Source organism: Gymnoscopelus microlampas (genome assembly GCF_963454915.1).
Source record: "Gymnoscopelus microlampas genome assembly, chromosome: 22".
NCBI classification, from domain to species: domain Eukaryota; kingdom Metazoa; phylum Chordata; class Actinopteri; order Myctophiformes; family Myctophidae; genus Gymnoscopelus; species Gymnoscopelus microlampas.
The window spans coordinates 41,717,967-41,737,370 of NC_139959.1; the positions used below are offsets into that span (position 1 = coordinate 41,717,967).

Here is a 19,404-nt window from a genome sequence, read left to right on the forward strand (position 1 = left end):
GCCATTAAAATGTTGAGAACCACTGGTTTAAACAACATTGGGAAGCAGGCCGAAATAAGCAAACTACACTTTAGAAAGAAAAAAAAACGCAACCCAAAGCTGCCAATATTGCAATTAAAGGCCAACCAGGTCAGATATGTGTGTGTACACACACTCCCCCCTCCCCTCTCTGACAGGTATCAAAGTTATTGCTGTCTGTGATGCATTCATTGATTAGAGAGAGAGAGAGAGCACTAATGAGCACAGAACAAGTCTTGACACTTTTATGGCCTAATCAATCAACTCAGTGCACAACCCATTTAAAGTTCAAAGGGATCAATTAAGAGATCCGCTTGGAGTTAGGTGGTTTGACTGACAGTTTGAGGATCCAATGGAGTCAGGAGTTTTAAATGATGTTCAATGTTGTTCAATAGCAAAGTAGAAACATTTAGATAGTTGGTTTCTGTGCGACAGTGACGAAATGTGTGTGTGTGTGTGTGTGTGTGTGTGTGTGTGTGTGTGTGTGTGTGTGTGTGTGTGTGTGTGTGTGTGTGTGTGTGTGCGTGTGCGTGGTAAATATTTGAATACCTATTTTTACCCGTCTACATGTGTAACACATTGCAGAGCCTTGTGGAAATCAGTCAGAATCAGTATTTCTTGTGAAGAACACTGCTGGCATTTAGCCCGTTCAATTAGATGGCTTTGTTTCCTTTAATACTGTACGTGATTAAATCTGGTCGTAGTTATTGTTAGCGCAAGTACATGACTACACTATACCGGCTTGAGGCTGATGTGAATTTATCTTTTCTTTTTATTATTGTATGCTTTGTCTGATAATGACTGGGGGCGGCAGTGGCTCAGGGGTAGAGTGGCCGGGTAGAGTGAACTGGAAAAACTTTTTTTCATCTGAAATGTTTTACTTTTAGTCTAGTTTTAGTCGACTAAATATTATAAGATCTTAGTCGACTAAAATCTATGTTGGTGGGCCTTGATGGCGTCGTAATGGCTGATTTGTAGACCGGCTACCGAAAATAGCAGGTCTACAAGTGTAACAAGAGTGGTTCACAACCTCAGCCTGATGGCCTGAAAGTCTAATATCCCCCCCCCCCCCCCCCCCCCCTATCTTGGCTATCTTCGAGGCACAACAGCCGTGCGCAACCGAGCATACAATGATCTGCCTTCTCTTCTCCACTCGTCCCTCACTAACATTTTAGTCTTGTTTATATTTGTTGACAAAATTGTCGATATATTTAGTCTTAGTTTTAGTCATCATAGCTTAGTTTTTATTTAGTTTTCGTCAGTGAAAAAAGAGATAGTCGACGAACATTTTTCGTCATAGTTTTTAGTCGACAAAATCAACACTGTTTAGGAACTATAAGCAGTGAAGGAGCCAAAATAGAATCCCCCCCCCCCCTCCCTCATACAAAAAAGAAGAAACTATGGTTGACATTTTGAATGTGAAAACAGCATTTGCATTACAACTAGCTGTCAGCTGTCGGTTAGCTTAGCATTCAGTCTGGGTAGACGGTAGACTTGTAACCTGTCAAGCCGTACAAGCCGCCACCTCCCACTTCCCTAATTAAAACGTCCCTAGTATGTACTGTGTGTGTGTGTGTGTGTGTGTGTGTGTGTGTGTGTGTGTGTGTGTGTGTGTGTGTGTGTGTGTGTGTGTGTGTGTGTGTGTGTGTGTGTGTGTGTGCGCGCGTCCACCCTCGGCAGTATAGCGGTGAACAGAAAAACAAGCAGTTTTTCTAACTGCAGCTGTTCGCCTGCACATCTTCTCTTCTTTCCAGAGAGCTATCCCTATTCTAGGCATATGTCATAATAATAATAGTAGACATATATTAACATAATAATATTCTGCAAAAATATCCAAACGTTCAGTGAAAATAACAGATCTACAAGTTCACAATGCACCGCGTTTCCACGCAATGCGTTGGACGTTGCATTTAGCGAGCAGGTGGATCAACTGTTTTCGCCAAAGAGGGAGCAACCAGTGGCTCAGGAGGTAGAGCGGCCGTATAGTTCGATCGCGGGCTCCCCCAGAGTTAGTGTCGAAGTGTACTTGAGCAAGACCCTGAACCCCTAATTGCTCCCGATGAGCAGGTTGGTGACTTGCATGGTGTGAAACACACACAGCCTTGGAAACAGGTGAAAAGAAAAAAAATCCATTGACAAGATCTGTAGAGGGCACAGTGGAGTAACCAAAGAAGTTTTTTCCTTGCGGTGAAATTAGTTATTTTCTGTCCAAAAAAGTGTATTTTAGACATGAGGTGGAGGGCTCAGAGTCCCACTAAGTAGTAGACTAGGCTTTCAACTCCATAAAACCACCTGTGTTTTGGTGAGTAGCAAAAGTGTATTTTAAATGTTTTTACCAAAGACGAGAGGCTGACCAGCCTGCACTACCGGGGGTGTGTGGGGAAAGGTTCGAAAGTCCCATAGCGTTAAAGGAGGAGTTCACCCAAAAGATTACTTATTTTCTATCAATTACACACCCTTGAATTCATGGATTTATTTTGGTTTTTGTGGCATTCCTAAGCCAATAATTTGATGACCGGGTGTGTATCCGGTAAGAGACACAAATAATCTACTTTGTGTCTCCTACCGGATACATTAGCCGGTAGGAGACGGGAATCAACTACTTCACAGTTGCGACGGAGATTAAATAGTGACTCTAACCGGTCAGGGCTTATAGTAGTGTTGACTCTATTGTGTAGAATAGATTATCAGGGAGAAATAACCTGCCATTTCCCAGGCCTAATTAAGGGCATTGTGGCGCCAGCTCTCCAGAGAGACGCCACTCGTTACGGATCATCTGTCTTGTGCCATATTATTATTAATTGATATTATGATAGGGGGGGGGGGGGGCACGGGGCTCCGAGGGTCACTCTATGATAGGGTGGAGACAGAGGGGGGAGGGGGGCACGGGGCACCTCGAGGGTCACGCTGTACAATCACTTTGGTGTGTAATCATTACATCCATGGATGGACTCTATACTGCTGGCATTACTGCTGCCCCCAATCTGCCACCCTGCCCCTCTCTCTCCATCACAGCCCTCTATAGGGGGCTCTGTGGATTGACTGGCGTTTCCACTGGCCCCCCCGTCATCCATCTCTGTTGTTTGTTATTGAAGGTTAGTCCCGTTGAGAATAGAAAACCGAGAGAGACCTGTGTGGCCGCAAGAAGGGCAGTGATGGAAAAAAGTACTCAAATGTTTTGCTAAGTAAAAAGTATCAATACTGCAATGTAGAAGTAGTCTGTTACAAGTAAAACGTCTGGTGTTCAAAATTTACTTGAGTAAAAGTACAAACGTATTGGTATCAAAATGTACTTACAGAATCAAAAGTAAAAGTACTGAAATGTTTGAAAATAGCCGTTCTACAAGCTCACAACATGTCGCGATGCGACGCGTTGTGAGCTTGTAGATCTGCTATTTTCAAACAGCCTAGGTATAGAATAGGACTAAAGTGGTTAATGCATGTTTTATAATGTAATAATTTATATCTGCAAAGTAACTAGTAACTAAAGTTTTCAAATAATCGTACTGGAGTAAAAGTACAATATTTGCCTCTGAGATGTAGTGGAGTAGAAGTAAAAGTACTGAACATTGGAAATACTCCAGTAAAGTAAAAGTACCAAGCACAGTAGTGCGGTATCCGACGATAACAAAAATATTCTTAGGTCTTGGGTCTGAGAGGTTAAATCTCATCAAACGGTGATGAATCCGTGGCTCAAATGCCGAATAAATAATGGACCTTGATGTGAAAAGGGTTGAAAACCTCTGGTCTGAGTGAGATTACTTTAGTCTCTGTGTCATCTAGACCCCTAAGTGTGTTGTTCGGATGTCACAGATCTCTTGAAAACACACACCTCACGGCTCCAATGTTCAGTTCATTAGAGGTGTTGTTGCATCGAGACATGGAACATGTCAAGTGACACCACAGTGGTTGTGTGAGTAGACTCTATTTAACCAGGGGCGCCGATATTTATAAGCTCTAGTGGGTGTAGCCTCGCGTGGCCAGACAATATCACACGACATTGGTTAGACTTAAACCAATCAGAGCAGTGCTTCCTTATACGAACCAATCAGAGCAGTACTTCCTTGTTGATAAGCCCGCCTACATTTGAATACTGGGCCCTGGTTGGTTCCGCACAACTGCGGAGGGAGAGAAATGAAATCTCTATGGAGGGGGGCCAGACCTAATCTGCCGAGGGCTAAAGTGCATGCAATTTTGCAAAGGCAGATTCGTCTGGAACCAGGCTATAGTGGCATGCATGTGTGCCAATTTTGCGGGTTTTGGCCAGATAATTAACTTTTTTGGGGGGGTTTTGTAACTTTATTTCGGTTAATTCGTTTGTTCAGTGGCGATCTGAACCAGGCGATCTGATTAAAAAAAAAAAAAAATCTTTAAAAAAATAATAATGTAACACCCACTGTGGGTGCTCTAGCCCCGGGGCACCCACGGTATCGGCGCCCTTGTATTTAACCCATTAAGACCTTAAGCCGATTCTACAAATGTCTTCTAAATCCCAACAGTATTCTGAAAAAAAAACGTATGTTTCTATGGTGCTCAAACTTTTTCATGTCAAGGACCCCCACAATGATATGTATAGACTCCCATCTCAAAATATGTTGTTCCATGGACGCCCAGAAGCAAAGATTTGAGTTCAAAATGTTCTCTTTAAAACAATATATATTCCAAGATTTGCACATATTTTCACGATGTCTCAAAAATATCAGATATACAAGTTCATAGCACGGCACTCTGTGCCGCACTATGAGCTTGTAGATCTGATATTTGTGAATAGCCAAAGTGTAAAATAATGCTTTTTAGCTCAAATCAAAAAAGATGCAACACAGATGCGTTCCAGTTCTTAATGGGTTAAAAAATGGCAGGCAAACGCTGATCAAACAATTCACAAAAGGGGGGGGAGTTGGCAACTTAGTTAGTTGGTAACCAAATGGACCCTTATAGATCTTTAACTCTTGAGAGTGTAAAATAAAACCATTTGGTTGCATTTTACGCTCTCAGGAGTTCAATTATTGTTAAAAATCTGCATTTACTTAACTAAAGGATTGTTATTTTGATCAACGTTTGCCTGTTATCTCTCCTAATGGTACCGACTACATCAATATCAATACAGCATGGATGGAATCTTATCCAACGATAACAACATGTTCTTCAGTCTTGGGTTCTGAGAGGCTAAATCTCATCAAACGGTGGTTCTGAGTGAGATTACTTTTGTCTCTGTGTCATCTTAGAGGCCCCTCAGCGTGTTGTTCATCTTAGAGGCCCCTCAGCGTGTTGTTCATCTTAGAGGCCCCTCAGCGTGTTGTTCATCTTAGAGGCCCCTCAGCGTGTTGTTCATCTTAGAGGCCCCTCAGTGTGTTGTTCATCTTAGAGGCCCCTCAGCGTGTTGTTCATCTTAGAGGCCCCTCAGCGTGTTGTTCATCTTAGAGGCCCCTCAGCGTGTTGTTCATCTTAGAGGCCCCTCAGCGTGTTGTTCATCTTAGAGGCCCCTCAGCGTGTTGTTCATCTTAGAGGCCCCTCAGCGCGTTGTTCATCTTAGAGGCCCCTCAGCGTGTTGTTCATCTTAGAGGCCCCTCAGCGTGTTGTTCATCTTAGAGGCCCCTCAGCGCGTTGTTCATCTTAGAGGCCCCTCAGCGCGTTGTTCATCTTAGAGGCCCCTCAGCGTGTTGTTCATCTTAGAGGCCCCTCAGTGTGTTGTTCATCTTAGAGGCCCCTCAGCGTGTTGTTCATCTTAGAGGCCCCTCAGCGTGTTGTTCATCTTAGAGGCCCCTCAGCGCGTTGTGGCCCCTCAGCGCGTTGTTCATCTTAGAGGCCCCTCAGCGTGTTGTTCATCTTAGAGGCCCCTCAGCGCGTTGTGGCCCCTCAGCGCGTTGTTCATCTTAGAGGCCCCTCAGCGTGCTGTTCATCTTAGAGGCCCCTCAGCGTGTTGTTCATCTTAGAGGCCCCTCAGCGTGTTGTTCATCTTAGAGGCCCCTCAGCGTGTTGTTCATCTTAGAGGCCCCTCAGCGTGTTGTTCATCTTAGAGGCCCCTCAGCGTGTTGTTCATCTTAGAGGCCCCTCAGCACGTTGTTCATCTTAGAGGCCCCTCAGCGTGTTGTTCATCTTAGAGGCCCCTCAGCGCGTTGTTCATCTTAGAGGCCCCTCAGCGCGTTGTTCATCTTAGAGGCCCCTCAGCGTGTTGTTCATCTTAGAGGCCCCTCAGCGTGTTGTTCATCTTAGAGGCCCCTCAGCGCGTTGTTCATCTTAGAGGCCCCTCAGCGCGTTGTGGCCCCTCAGCGCGTTGTTCGGATGTCACAGATCTCTTGAAAACACACACCTCGCGGCCCCAATTTTCAGTTCATTAGAGGTGTTGTTGCATCGAGGCATGGAACATGTCAAGTGACACCACAGTGGTTGTGTGTGTGTGTGTGTGTGTGTGCGTGTGTGTGTGTGTAGACTCTATTTAACCCATTAAATACGGGAACGCATCTGTGTCATTTTTAGATTTCTTTGGCGGTTCAAAAAATAGCAGATCTACAAGCTCATAGCGCGGCACCGAGTGCCGCGCTATGAGCTTGTATATCTGCTATTTTTTGGAAAAAAAGTGTGAAAATGTTTGCAAATCTTTCAATATATACATTTTTTTTAACTCAAATCTTTGCTTCTGGGGGGTCCCTGGAACAAAATATTTTGAGATGGGGGTCCGCGACCAAATACATATAATTTTGGATGGTCCTTGACATGAAAAAGGTTTGAGGAAAAAGAAAGAAGACATTTGTAGAACCGCACTTTAAAAATATATATTCAAAAATGTGCACACATTTTCACAATGTTTTAAAAAAAAAAAAGATCTACAAGCTTGTAGCGTGGCACTCGGTGCCGCACTGTGAGCTTGTAGATCTGCTATTTTTGAATAGCCAAAGAAATCTAAAATCACAGAGATGTGGCACTCGGTGTCGCGCTATGAGCTTGTAGAAATGCATTTTTTGAATGGCCAAAAGTATGAAATAAGGGTTATAGCTTAAAATCTAAAATGACACAGTATGCGTTCGTGGATTGAATGGGTTAAACATGGCACAGTGATCAACATTCATCTCCAGCTGCGGGGAGGAGAGCTCACCCCCTCCTCACCCCCTCCTCACCCCCTCCTCAGCAGTCTGAGATATACTGTCATGATCACACCAAATAAGGCTGAGCAGATCCTCTGAGACTGCTTTAGGCATAGGGCCCGCGTCTTCAGCGTTTTACAAGGAACCCTTATAGCAGAGAGAGAGAGAGATGAAGCAGGGACCCCCACTACATATTGTATAAAATGCAGATGAAACGTTTTCATGTAGATTTCATATAGCGTCATAGACTTGCTTGACAGCACTATCATCAGTGTTGGATTCGTGTTCATCTGTGTTATTTTCAGACATTTAACCACTGAAACCTGCAATGCATGGTAAACTTGACTGTTGGCTCTGTACTTGGTCTACTCTTTTTTTCCTCTACACAAAAAAACCCTTTGCCGTAAATAGCTGATCTACAATTTCACAACGCCTATAGCGCTGCGAGGCGTTGTTGTGAGCTTGTAGATTTTCGGCTAATGTTCCCCTTAGAATAGGGATGCTAGGGTTCAAGTGGTTAATGTAAAAATAAGATATTTGATAAGGCCCCTGCTTTAGGTAATCGATGTCAGCCAGAACAGACCAACAGAATTGAGAACGGACTTAAAGATGATGTGATATCTGAAACCACAGACTTCACTATATTTGGTAAAGGTTCTACTGCACTTTTAGTTGCCAACAACGCCATATTGTAGTTAGTTTGATGTTCCAGAGATGTGTATGCATGGTTGAAGATCTAACATCTGTATGTATGATATGAAATATACAACAATGACACTCCATGTCCATTTATTGCTCTAAATTATTGTGGCATTCAAGATGTGTGTGCGGGTGCGTGTTCGTACAGATGTGTGTAGCCAGTGGTGTAAAGTAACTATAAGTACATTTGCTCAAGTACTGTACTTACTATAATGTTGAGGTATTTTATACTTTCCTGGAGTATTTCCAATTTTCAGTACTTTTACTTCTACTCCACTACATCTCAAAGGCAAATGTTGTACTTTTACTCCACTACAATAATTTAAACACTTTAGTTACTAGTTACTTTGTAGATTTTGATTATTTCAAAACATACATTGACCACTTCAGCCCTATATACATTTTGCCCATTCGAAAATGGCCGATCTACAAGCTCACAATGTGTCGCGATGCGACGCCTTGTGAGCTTGTAGATCTGCTATTTTCAAATGGTTATTATACATTTGAAAACTTGTAAAATGGGACATTCTCTATAATGAGTACTTTCTACTTTTGGTACTTTAAGTTACCAATACTTTTGAACTTTTACTCAAATACATTTTGAGTTCCGGACCTTTACTTGTAACAGAGTACTTCTACATTGCAATACTTTTACTTAAGTAAAACATATGAGTACTTTGACCAGCACTGTACGTAGATATGAGGTTTCTGCCCGACAACAACGATATAAAAGCTGTGGTGATTGGAGGGCTGCAGGTGTCAGTCATTGTGGGTGTTGTTTAGGCTGTTGATTTGATAGAGACGCTGCAGAGGGAAACCAGGAAGAAGACGTGTGAGAGGAACCGCTGGCCTCTCCGCTGTCACCATTAACACAACCTCATGGTGACAGCTGTCATAGCATGGTGCTAACGACAGAGTGTCACCCATTTAGCACCACGCTTATTTATACCCTTAAGTTCAATTATGGGTGCAATCTGTGTTGTGTTGGGCTCATCTGCTGGTGTAAAAGTAAAGCAGTGTTTTCCTCAAACTTTTAACATGTCAAGGACCCCCAAAATGATATGTATTTGGCTGCGGGACCCCCATCTGAAAATCATTTGTGCCCGGCGGGATTTGTGTTGTTGAAAAATATATTCCTAATTCGATTTTCTTTCTAGATTATAAAAAAAAATAGCCGGTCTACAAGTTATTTTCAAATAGCCGATGTATAGGTTTAAAGTATTTTGATGCTACATTAGCACAGTAGTTTTCAACTTGTTTCATGCCAAGGACCCCTTAATTGATATGCATTTGGCCGCGGACCCCCATTTGAAAATGTTTTGTGCCAGGGACCCCCAGAAGCAAAGATATCAGTACATTTTCGCTTTAAAAAATATAAATATTCAAAGATATGCACACTTTTTCAAGGTTTTTCAAAAATAGCAGATCTACAAGCTCATAGCGCGGCACTCGGTGCCGCGCTATGAGCTTGTAGATCTGCTATTTTTGAATAGCCAAAGCTAAGTGGTTAAAAATGATTGTGACGCTATGTTAACTAATTTTGCTGGGGACCCCCTGGTACTCCCTCAAGGACCACTGGTGGTCCCCGGACCACTTAAAAACCACTATATTAGCACATTTAGCTTGGGACCCCATGGAACCCCTTCAAGGACCCCCTGGGGGTCCCCAGACCGCACTTTGAGAACCACTAGGTGTAAAGTACTGGAAGAGCATGGCCAGCCAATCAGATGCAGAGGCTGGAATTTAACCACCTGATCTATACTTTGTCATTATGACGGGGATAGGAGTGTTAATTTAACTCTGATAGTGTACTAATGGAACCAAATGGACACTAATGGAACCAAATGGACCCTTATGGGTCCATTTGGTTCCATTAGTACACTCCCAGAGTTAGATAGACGCGGATGACTTTAATGCATGATTGATACAATTGAGTATTTTTAGGTACAGGCTGGTCATTCGTTTTAGGTTCGTTGTCTAGACCCTCCAGAACAATGCGGGTAAAAATCCTTGATTATGAAATGAAAGGATGCAGGGTTTTGTATGTGATTTTATGCGGTGAAGTTGCGAAATATGCGGAAAAATAATGCGGGAAGTGTGCGCGGAAATAGGCGATTATAAGCCCTTTGTGAAATAAATGACCCCCGCTTAATCTGCGCCATTTGGCTGATTATGCAATAAGTTATGTGATCTCATAATCAATACATTGACAGCAGATTTTGATTTAGTTTTAGTCATAGTCTTTTGAATACATTTCCATTTAGTTTTAATCATATTTTAGTCATCTGAAATGTTTTACATTGTGTCTACTTTAGTCGACTAAATCTACAGTTGAATTGGTCGACTAAAATGTATTTTGGCGGGGTTGTGATGGCGTCGTTAAGGCCTGATTTGTAGACCGGCTACTGAAGAATAGATCTACAAGCTCACAACGCCATCTATTGGCTTTTTCAAAGCCAGTAGATCAGAATCAGAATCAACTTTATTGTCACATCACAGGTTTACAGGTGTAAAACAATGGGTGAAATAGTTTTTTGTGCAAGCTCCATCGTTTCTTTGTTATATCCATGAGAGAAAGGGAAGAAGAAAAATAAGGAATAGAGATCAATAATAACAAAAACAAATGATATCCGTATTTACACACAGTAGTAGCGTATATCTATATCTACATTAGATTTGACAAAGTCATTACAATTCATTATTTTCTCTGTGGCAGCAAACTGATGCTGTTGACGTTGCATCATGTCTGACTGGCTGTTGCTAGGTTACAGGTATATTAAGGTAATGACTTTAAGTAAGGTAAGGTGTAGTGATTGATTGAGTTAGATAATAAAATGTAATAAAGAGGAAGATGATGGTAATAAAAATGAAAAACAGTATTTACAGATCCCTGAGGGGACATGACTTTTCTTCTGTTGACCCAGCCGGCGCTCTGTTCAGAGCGAGAGCACAGGGGAGCAGGGTGTTGGGTCAAAGTGCCTTGCTCAGGGACACCTCGACACGAAAGAGTGGAGTGAGCAGAGGATGGGAACCGAGGACCTCTCTGATTCCCAGACGGACCGCTCTGAGTCACCCTTAAACTATACGAGCGACCTGCGGGCATTAATTATGTAAATGCTCTTCACTCTGCACGTCTCTGAGCCCACACACACACACACACACACACACACACACACACACACACACACACACACAGACTACTTGAACAATGCAGTATGTTCACCCAGGAGTCAAGAACCTAACTTTAAATGTGTTTCTAAAGGAGAGAGAGAGAGAGAGAGAGAGAGAGAGAGAGAGAGAGAGAGAGAGAGAGAGAGAGAGAGAGAGAGAGAGAGAGAGAGAGAGAGAGAGAGAGAGAGAGAGAGAGAGAGAGAGAGAGAGAGAGAGAGAGAGAGAGAGAGAGAGAGAGAGAGAGAGAGAGATGTCGTCCCTGCCGCTTCGCGCTGCAAAGCTCTGAGTTCATAATATCAAAAGGTAGCACACATTTCTCATCCTTCTTTCCTCTAAACTGAAGCACTGACGGTGGTTTATTTGGTAGCATTTGTAGTGACTGACTGACTGGTTTTACTTGCATTAACTGTTCAACATTATGGGAGAGCAGAGAGTTGAGCTGCGATTGTCGTCAGTTTAACAGCCCCTACAAAGCTCTACCAGTTCTAAGCGGCAGGCAGGCAGGCAGGCAGGCAGGCAGGCAGGCAGGCAGGCAGGCAGGCAGGCAGGCAGGCAGGCAGGCAGGCAGGCAGGCAGACAGACAGACAGACAGACAGACAGACAGACAGACAGACAGACAGACAGACAGACAGACAGACGTATCACAAGGTAAATTCACTCATGCAAACAGTGATGTGACTTGCAAACGACATACAAGTGATACACGCCATGTTATTTTATTTAATTTCATTGGCACAGAATGAGTTAATTCACACCTCAACAAAGTTTACAAAGGCTCCCGACTGCCGGTTGTCACACCAGCATGAATTAACATAGGAATGAGCCTATAGATGCATATCAATTGTCCATTGTGTGACCTGTAGTGTAGGTGTTAAGCCACGTGCGCGTGACGTCTTTAAAATAGCGTCTCACCACACCAATCCCCAGTACAACACTGCCTGTGCCTTATTATTATGAATTAAAAACCAGATCGGACTTTGGAGTGTTGGCTTTTCTTTGTTTTATTGTGAGTCATGTTGAGCCGTGCACCATGCAGGCACACTGCTGTTTAAATGAGTCATCAGTCAGTCAGTCAGTCAGTCAGTCAGTCAGTCAGTCAGTCTGCCATGGAACCAAGTAGCACGGGCAAGGCCTAACTACTTTAGGCCGAAACAAACGGTTAAAAACAGGACAAACAAAAACATTATTAGCCTAAGACAGAACATCACATACAACACCAGAAATTGTGTTTATCTGATTACTTGCCAAGTGTGTGGATTACAGTATGTAGGAGAGACAGGCAACTCCATAGCAATTAGAATAAGCCAACACAGGTACACCATTAATAATGAAAAAGATACCCATGTATTAATTGTTCAACACTTTATGACACATGGGATTGATGCCATAAAAGTATGCGGCTTGGAATTCAATGACTGCTGGACAATTGGACAGGGAAGATTCCATGAAAAAGAATGGATTACAAGACTTAGCACAAAATATCCAGGAGGCCTAAACTTCTAAACTGCCCAAAAAAACTGGAACTATCCACATACTCTTACTAAACTAAACAATAGAGTTGATCACCTACATCAACCACAAAGTGGAGGGGGAGATCTCATTGTTGAGCTAATGAGAATATCAATGAAGGCACATTGATACCAAGAGCCATCAACATTTGGACCATCAACAGGGAGCTAATTGTCTTCCAAATTGGAGGTGTGAACATCAGAACTGTGGATATGCTAACTTGTTTCCAAAACTGTATCCCTTCAGTATCTACCCCATAGTCCTAAAATATAGTGTAAACACATCCTTAAATGGAATTAGGAAATAGTTTTAATCCGAGGGTATGCGGTTACCCTGACTCAGAGATTAGACGCCTCTGCCCTGCACAGTCTAATAGAAAGCACAAAGCTTTAAAAATAGTCTGCCTCATCCAGGCAGTTGGCCAGGAGCCACTTTGAGTGGTAGTTGGGACAAACGCAGTCAGTGGAGCAAACGCAGTCCGCACCAAAAATATTTACGATTCTGTCCCTATCGGTACATAACTCGGACGGCGCTGGTTCGACTAGCAGACCATCGGCTGGTCGACGCGGGCACTCGCGCCTGGAGGCGCTCGGGCGCGTCTCCTCAGCCTCAAGGTCTGCTGAGTCGGCGCGCCTCCGTCATGGCCCAAAACTCATAATTATAAATTATAGTGAAAACACATCCTTAAATGGAATTAAGAAATGGTTTTACCTTTAGTCTAGGTAAACTTAATTAATTGCAAAACATGACACCCCTTATTCAAAACAGATGGCGAATGCATTCTTCTCTTTATAGGGCCTACACGGGTAATAAAATTGCCTGTGAGACCTTTATGAATTGAACCTCACAGTCAGCACTCAGTCAGTCAGTCAGTCAATATGCTCATTTTAGTTTCTACTATTTAAATAAAGTGGTGGCAGAGCAATTATGATTGTCAGCCTGCCGTCACTCAGCAGCACCTCACACAGTGTCTTTCTGTGTGTCATACCTCTTCACCATAACATGCAGCAAAGACTAGCATTTATATTTTGGTTAAAGCTGCGCTATGTAGGTTTTTATTAATGTATAAAACGTGTCAAAGGTCATGTTTCACCTAGCAGGATCTGGCACGAATTTTGACCTGATGGTCAAGATTCAATTTATCCCGCGTCATCAGCGCCCATACCCTAGGTGGGGTTGGCGAAAGGGCTTACTCTGTGTGGAGTTTGCATGTTCTCCCCGTGTCTCCTAGGGTAATTAATACCCTCACAAAAAACATGCAGTAATCCTGGTCACTATACTGCCTCCCCCATGACAGCCAGGGCGCCTGATGGAGGGGAAAGGAACTGGTTGGAATAACGTGCTCCTTCCACGCGCTACGTCCAACCGGGGAAACTCCCCCCTGTCAGGTGACAAGAAGGTCTGTTGGCTCTCTTGCATTGAAGGAGGCCTGAGCTCAGCTCTGGGCTCCCTAGGCTGGTGGGGGGAGTGTAGCGCCCAGGATCACTTAGAAAATTTACACTGGGTGAAAAAACAGTGCAAAATTGTGGGATAAAAAATACAAAAGATTCAATGTTTCCCCTGAGCAAGCAGGCCGGCTCTATTAGCTACCTGATCTATACTTTGTCATTATGACGGTGATAGGAGTGTTCATTTAACTCTGAGCAGTGTACTAACATTTCAGCACTTGCACAGGAAACCGGGTTCAAATCCGAGGCAGATGAAGATGAAAGTTACATTAGTGCAGCTATAGAGTTGTTAATAAAACATTTTTACAGCACTGCTGGAATTCTGTTAAATGTTTTTTTTATGTTATTGGACTTTGGTCTCAATGTATTTTTAACTAGTTGAATAAAGGTTATATGCAGTATTATCAAGTATGAAAATGTAAGTATGGTAATGACTTGACATTGATATACGTATGAGTGGGTTGCATAAAAATATCCTGGAAGCTGATCGCTTACAGAAAATTGTGACCCCTGTGTACTGAGATATTATTATTATTATAGGTAGCATCACAAAACATGAATATACAGGATCCTACAGGATCAAATGGAAGGATATTATAATTGCAGATATACAAGCTCATAGCGAGTGTCGCGCTATGAGCTTGTAGATCTGCTATTTTTAGCGGTGCCAACCGCTCTACACTTGACTTTGTCCGTATGTCCGTCCGTCCGTCCGTCCGACGTCCGTATGAGCCCGGGATGAGCACGGCAAAGAAGCAACACATACAAACACACGCGCACACACACACACACACACACACACACACACACACACACACACACACACACACACACAAACACACGGACTTGGAGATTGCCTATGCCATCTCTCCTCTCATTGGCCACACATACGACTGGTTATCAAAGAGGGGTCCAGGGACCCCCAGCGTATGTTAAGTCCGTCCGCCCGTATGAGCACGGGATGAGCACGGGATTTTAAACAGCTATAACTCCAGTTTGCAGCATGCCACCAAGTCCAAATTTGGTATGTGGACTTAGACCACCAATAGGGACGAGCATGCATTGCTGAAGCCCCGCCCCCTCTGTCTTCCCATTGGCTGGCCTTTAAACAGCCATAACTCAAGTTCGCAGCATGCTACGGAGTACACATTTTGCACATGGACTAAGACCACCAATAGGGACGAACTGTAATTACTTAAGCCCCGCCCCCTCTGTCTGCCTATTCCAGTTTGCAGCATGCTACCAAGTACAAATTTGGTACGTGAACTCAGACCACCAATAGGGATGCACTGAAATGAGTTAAGCCCCGCCCCAAAGGCACCGCTTCCTTCACACAGGGTGTGATTTTTTGAAAGATTTGTGCAAATCTTTGAATATATATTTTTCCAAGCAAACATTTGCAACTGAAATCTTTGCTTCTGGTGCTCCAACTTTGGACCCTCAAAATGATATGTATGTGGCCGCGGACCCCCATCTCAAAATATGTTGTTCCAGGGACCCCCAGAAGCAGAGATCGGAGTTAAAAAATGTTCAGGGGTCCCGGACGACGCCCCCTGCTATTTTCAGCTAATGTTCCCTAGCACACAACGATTTGGCCGACCCCCTGTTATAACTCTGAGGACCCCCTAGGGGTCCCGGACCCCCTGTTGAAGACCCCTATATATATGCCCTCACTGGTCCTCTGGTTTTCTCTGAAGGCTCAAATGAAGACACGTTCTCCCTTTTCTTTTCTTTCTTATATCAGCTTGATCTGACAGGAAGGCATGTGTAAACTCAAAGCCCCTTTAATTCTGTGATTTATTGGCCGATGCCTCGGTCTCACTCTGCAGCGGAGCCACGGACCCTCTGCCGCCGCCGCCCGCCCCGCTCTGCCCCCGTTAATGTCACTCCTCTGGAATTGATGCCTCCGTCCATGTCATTCCTTCTCTCTGTCTCCTATACTCAAGCCATTAACCCTTTAAGACCGGGAACGCATCTGTGTGTGTCATTTTAAGATTTTTTTTTTTGGGCTGTTGAAAAAAATAGCAGATCTACAAGCTCATAGCGCGGCACCGAGTGCCGCGCTACGAGCTTGTAGATCTGCTAATTTTTTTTCAATCTTGAACATTCGTGCAAATATTTGCAAAAACGTGCAAAACATTTTTAATTCAAATCTTTGCTTCTGGGGGGTCCCTGGAACTAAATATTTTGTGATGGGGGTCCGCCGCCAAATACATATCATTTTGGGTGGTCCTTGACATGAAAAAGTTTGAGAACCACTGATTTAGCAACATACGTTTAAAAAAAAAAAAAAAAAATGGTAGGATTTAGAAGACATTTTGTAGCACCCCCCAGAAGTTACAAATGTTCGCTTTAAAAAAAAAGATTTGTTCAAAGATTTTTCAAAAAATAGCAGATCTACAAGCTCATAGCGCGGCACCGAGTGCCGCGCTATGAGCTTGTAGATCTGCTATTTTTGAAACATCTTGAACGTGCAAAACATTTTTAATTCAAATCTTTGCTTCTGGGGGTCCCTGGAACTAAATATTTTGTGATGGGGGTCCGCCGCCAAGTACATATCATTTTGGGTGGTCCTTGACATGAAAAAGTTTGAGAACCACTGATTTAGCAACATACGTTAAAAAAAAAAAAAAAAAAAGTAGGATTTAGAAGACATTTTGTAGCACCCCCCAGAAGTTACAAATGTTCGCTTTAAAAAAAAGATTTTTTCAAAGATTTTTCAAAAAATAGCAGATCTACAAGCTCATGAGCTTGTAGATCTGCTATTTTTTTTAGCCAAATAAATCTAAAAATGACACACAGACGCTTTCCCGGTCTTAAAGGGTTAAGAGAATGTTCCACTAAAGGAATCTTCCAGGAGCGTACCCTGCATCAGAGCCGTCCTAATGAAAGGCATTATACATTACAAAGTGGTTGATTTAACCCAATAAGACCGGGAACGCATCTGTGTCATTTTTAGATTTATTTTGCTATTCAAAAAATATCTGTATATCTGATATTTTTGAAAAATCATGACATTTTGTGCAAATCTTTGAAAATGTATATATATTTTTTTTTAACGAAAATCTTTGCTTCAGGTGATTCTACAAAATGCCTTCTAAATCATAACAGTTTATTTGAAAAAATAAACGTATGTTCTCAAACTTTTTCATGTCAAGGACCACCCAAAATGTATTAGGCCGTGGACCACCTCATATCTCAAAATATGTTGTTCCAGGGACCCCCCAAAAGCAAAGATTTGAGTTAAAAATGTTCGCTTTAAAAACAAATATATATAAATATTCAAAGATTTGAGTTAAAAATGACCAAAAATATAAATATTCAAAGATGTAGAAATTGTAGATCTACAAGCTCATAGGGCTTGTATATCTGCTAATTCTTTTTTAATGGCCAAAGAAATCATAAAATGACACAGATGCGTTCCCGGTCTCAATGAGTTAAGGATGATTTGCTATCCTCCTTCACTCTCCCCCTGCCTGCCATGCAGCCAGGAATGAATGAAGGGGAAAAAAGACCTTCTCAGAGTCACAGAGATAAAGCTCAGGAACCCCATCTGCAATATTCAAAAGGAGGACATCAAAGGGTTCAAATACACTGTATATTCATAATGGGAGGGGGGCAGGGGGGAAACATCTGAAGAAACATCTCGTGATGTGTAACGTGTGGTATGTGTATCTCAGGCGCAGATGGCGTGGAGCCGCGCGCATGAGCTTGTAGATCTGCTATTTTTGAAGAATGAAAATACATTGTGAAAAAGTGTGCAAATCTTTGAATATATTTGTATATATATATATATACATTTTTAACTCAAATCTTTGCTTCTGGTGGGCCCCCGGAACAACATATTTTGAGATGGGGGGCCACGGACAAATACATATCATTTTGGGTGGTCCTTGACATGGAAAAAAGTTTGAGAACCACTGATATTATAGCAAATAAAAAAACTGTTTGGATTTAGAAGACATTTGTAGAAAAGATTTGAGTTACAAATGTTTGCTTTAAAACATATATAAATATTTTGAACAAATTTTCATGATTAAAAATAAATAAATAGCAGATCTACAAGCTTGCGGGTGCCACGCTATGCTAAGCTTGTAGATCTGCTATTTGTGAATAGCTAAAATACATCTAAAAATGACACTATAGATGCGTTCCCGGTCTTAATGGGTTAAGATCTGGGGGGAGGGGCGGTGGGGAGGGGGCACATGTCAAAACGAGCAAGAGAGAGAGCCTTCGTTTGAACGTTTGCTACCTCTTCAACCAGCCGTGATTCCATCTTGAAACATCGTTTCTTTCTCTCTGAAACGCACAGCGGCTAGATTGGCAAAACAAATTGCTTGTTGCACCTGATACCAATGACCTTTGTGTTAGCGTGATATCTGCGTTATGCGTTCCCCGTGTGTGTGTGTGTGTGTGTGTGTGTGTGTGTGTGTGTGTGTGTATGCCGACGACGCTGCTACTGCTACTGCTACGCGCCGCGGCGGGAGAGATAAAAGGGTGTCCTTTATATGATAGGCTTTTCCCGTTGATGAAAGTGCAAGTGTTTCCATTTTTGTTGCAGATAGAGAGTAAAATATTCATGAGTTTTTCACTCAACCTGCCAGTTTTAATAATTGGCAGTTCCCACCGTTTTGCCACCTTACTGCAGGGCTCCCCGCTACCTGACAGCTTGTAAACCAGCAACGTTTAAGCCATTCAGAACGGGAACACTTCTGTGTTGTTTTTTAGATGTATTTGGGCTATTAAAAGAGCTTGAAGATCTGCTATTTTTCTTTTTATCTTGAAAATGTGAGCAGATCTAGTATTATATATTTTTCGTAGATCTGCTATTTTTGAAAAATGGTGAAAAAGTGTACAAATGTAGTATTATATATATATCTTTTTTGTAGATCTGCGATTTTTTTTTTAAATCATGAAAATGTGTGCAAATCTAGTACTATGTATTTTTTAAGCAAATATTTGTAACTCAAATCATTGCTTCTGGAGGTCCCTGGAACAAAATATTTTACAAATGTTCGCTTTAAAAAAAAGTATATATTCAAAGATTTGCGCACATTTTCCACACATGTTTAAAAAAAATAGCATATCTACAAGCTCATAGCACGAGTGCCGCGCTACGAGCTTGTAGATCTGCTATTTTTGAATAGCCAAATACATCTTAGAAATGACAGAGATGAGTTCCCGGATCGAATGGGTTAATCACGGCCGACAACTGATAAACCACGTCCCCCTTTATGCTGATGGAGCGCTGCCATTTTACCATGCTTTGTTTCATGTGTTTATTTTAGCTTTTATGTTTTTATTTTGTGTCTTGATCCTAGAAGCTAGGATTTAGCTTTGAGTTGTGAGATCATATGTGTGATCATTTGTTTAGTGTGAAGTGCTTTTAGGAGTCTCTTTTGATGGTGGGGTATGAGTTCTTAACAGGGCTGTGTTGGGTATTTTATTTATGTCGTTTTACAAAGGACTCAGAAAAA

The 19,404-nt window shown here is 42.4% G+C and overlaps 1 protein-coding gene across 1 annotated transcript in view; it reads left to right on the forward strand.

The window, feature by feature from the left end:
• cdh7a (cadherin 7a) overlaps window positions 1–19,404 on the forward strand; it is a gene marked incomplete at both ends in the record, with an annotated part of 341,167 nt that overhangs the window by 274,818 nt on the left and 46,945 nt on the right. The window lies entirely within an intron of this gene.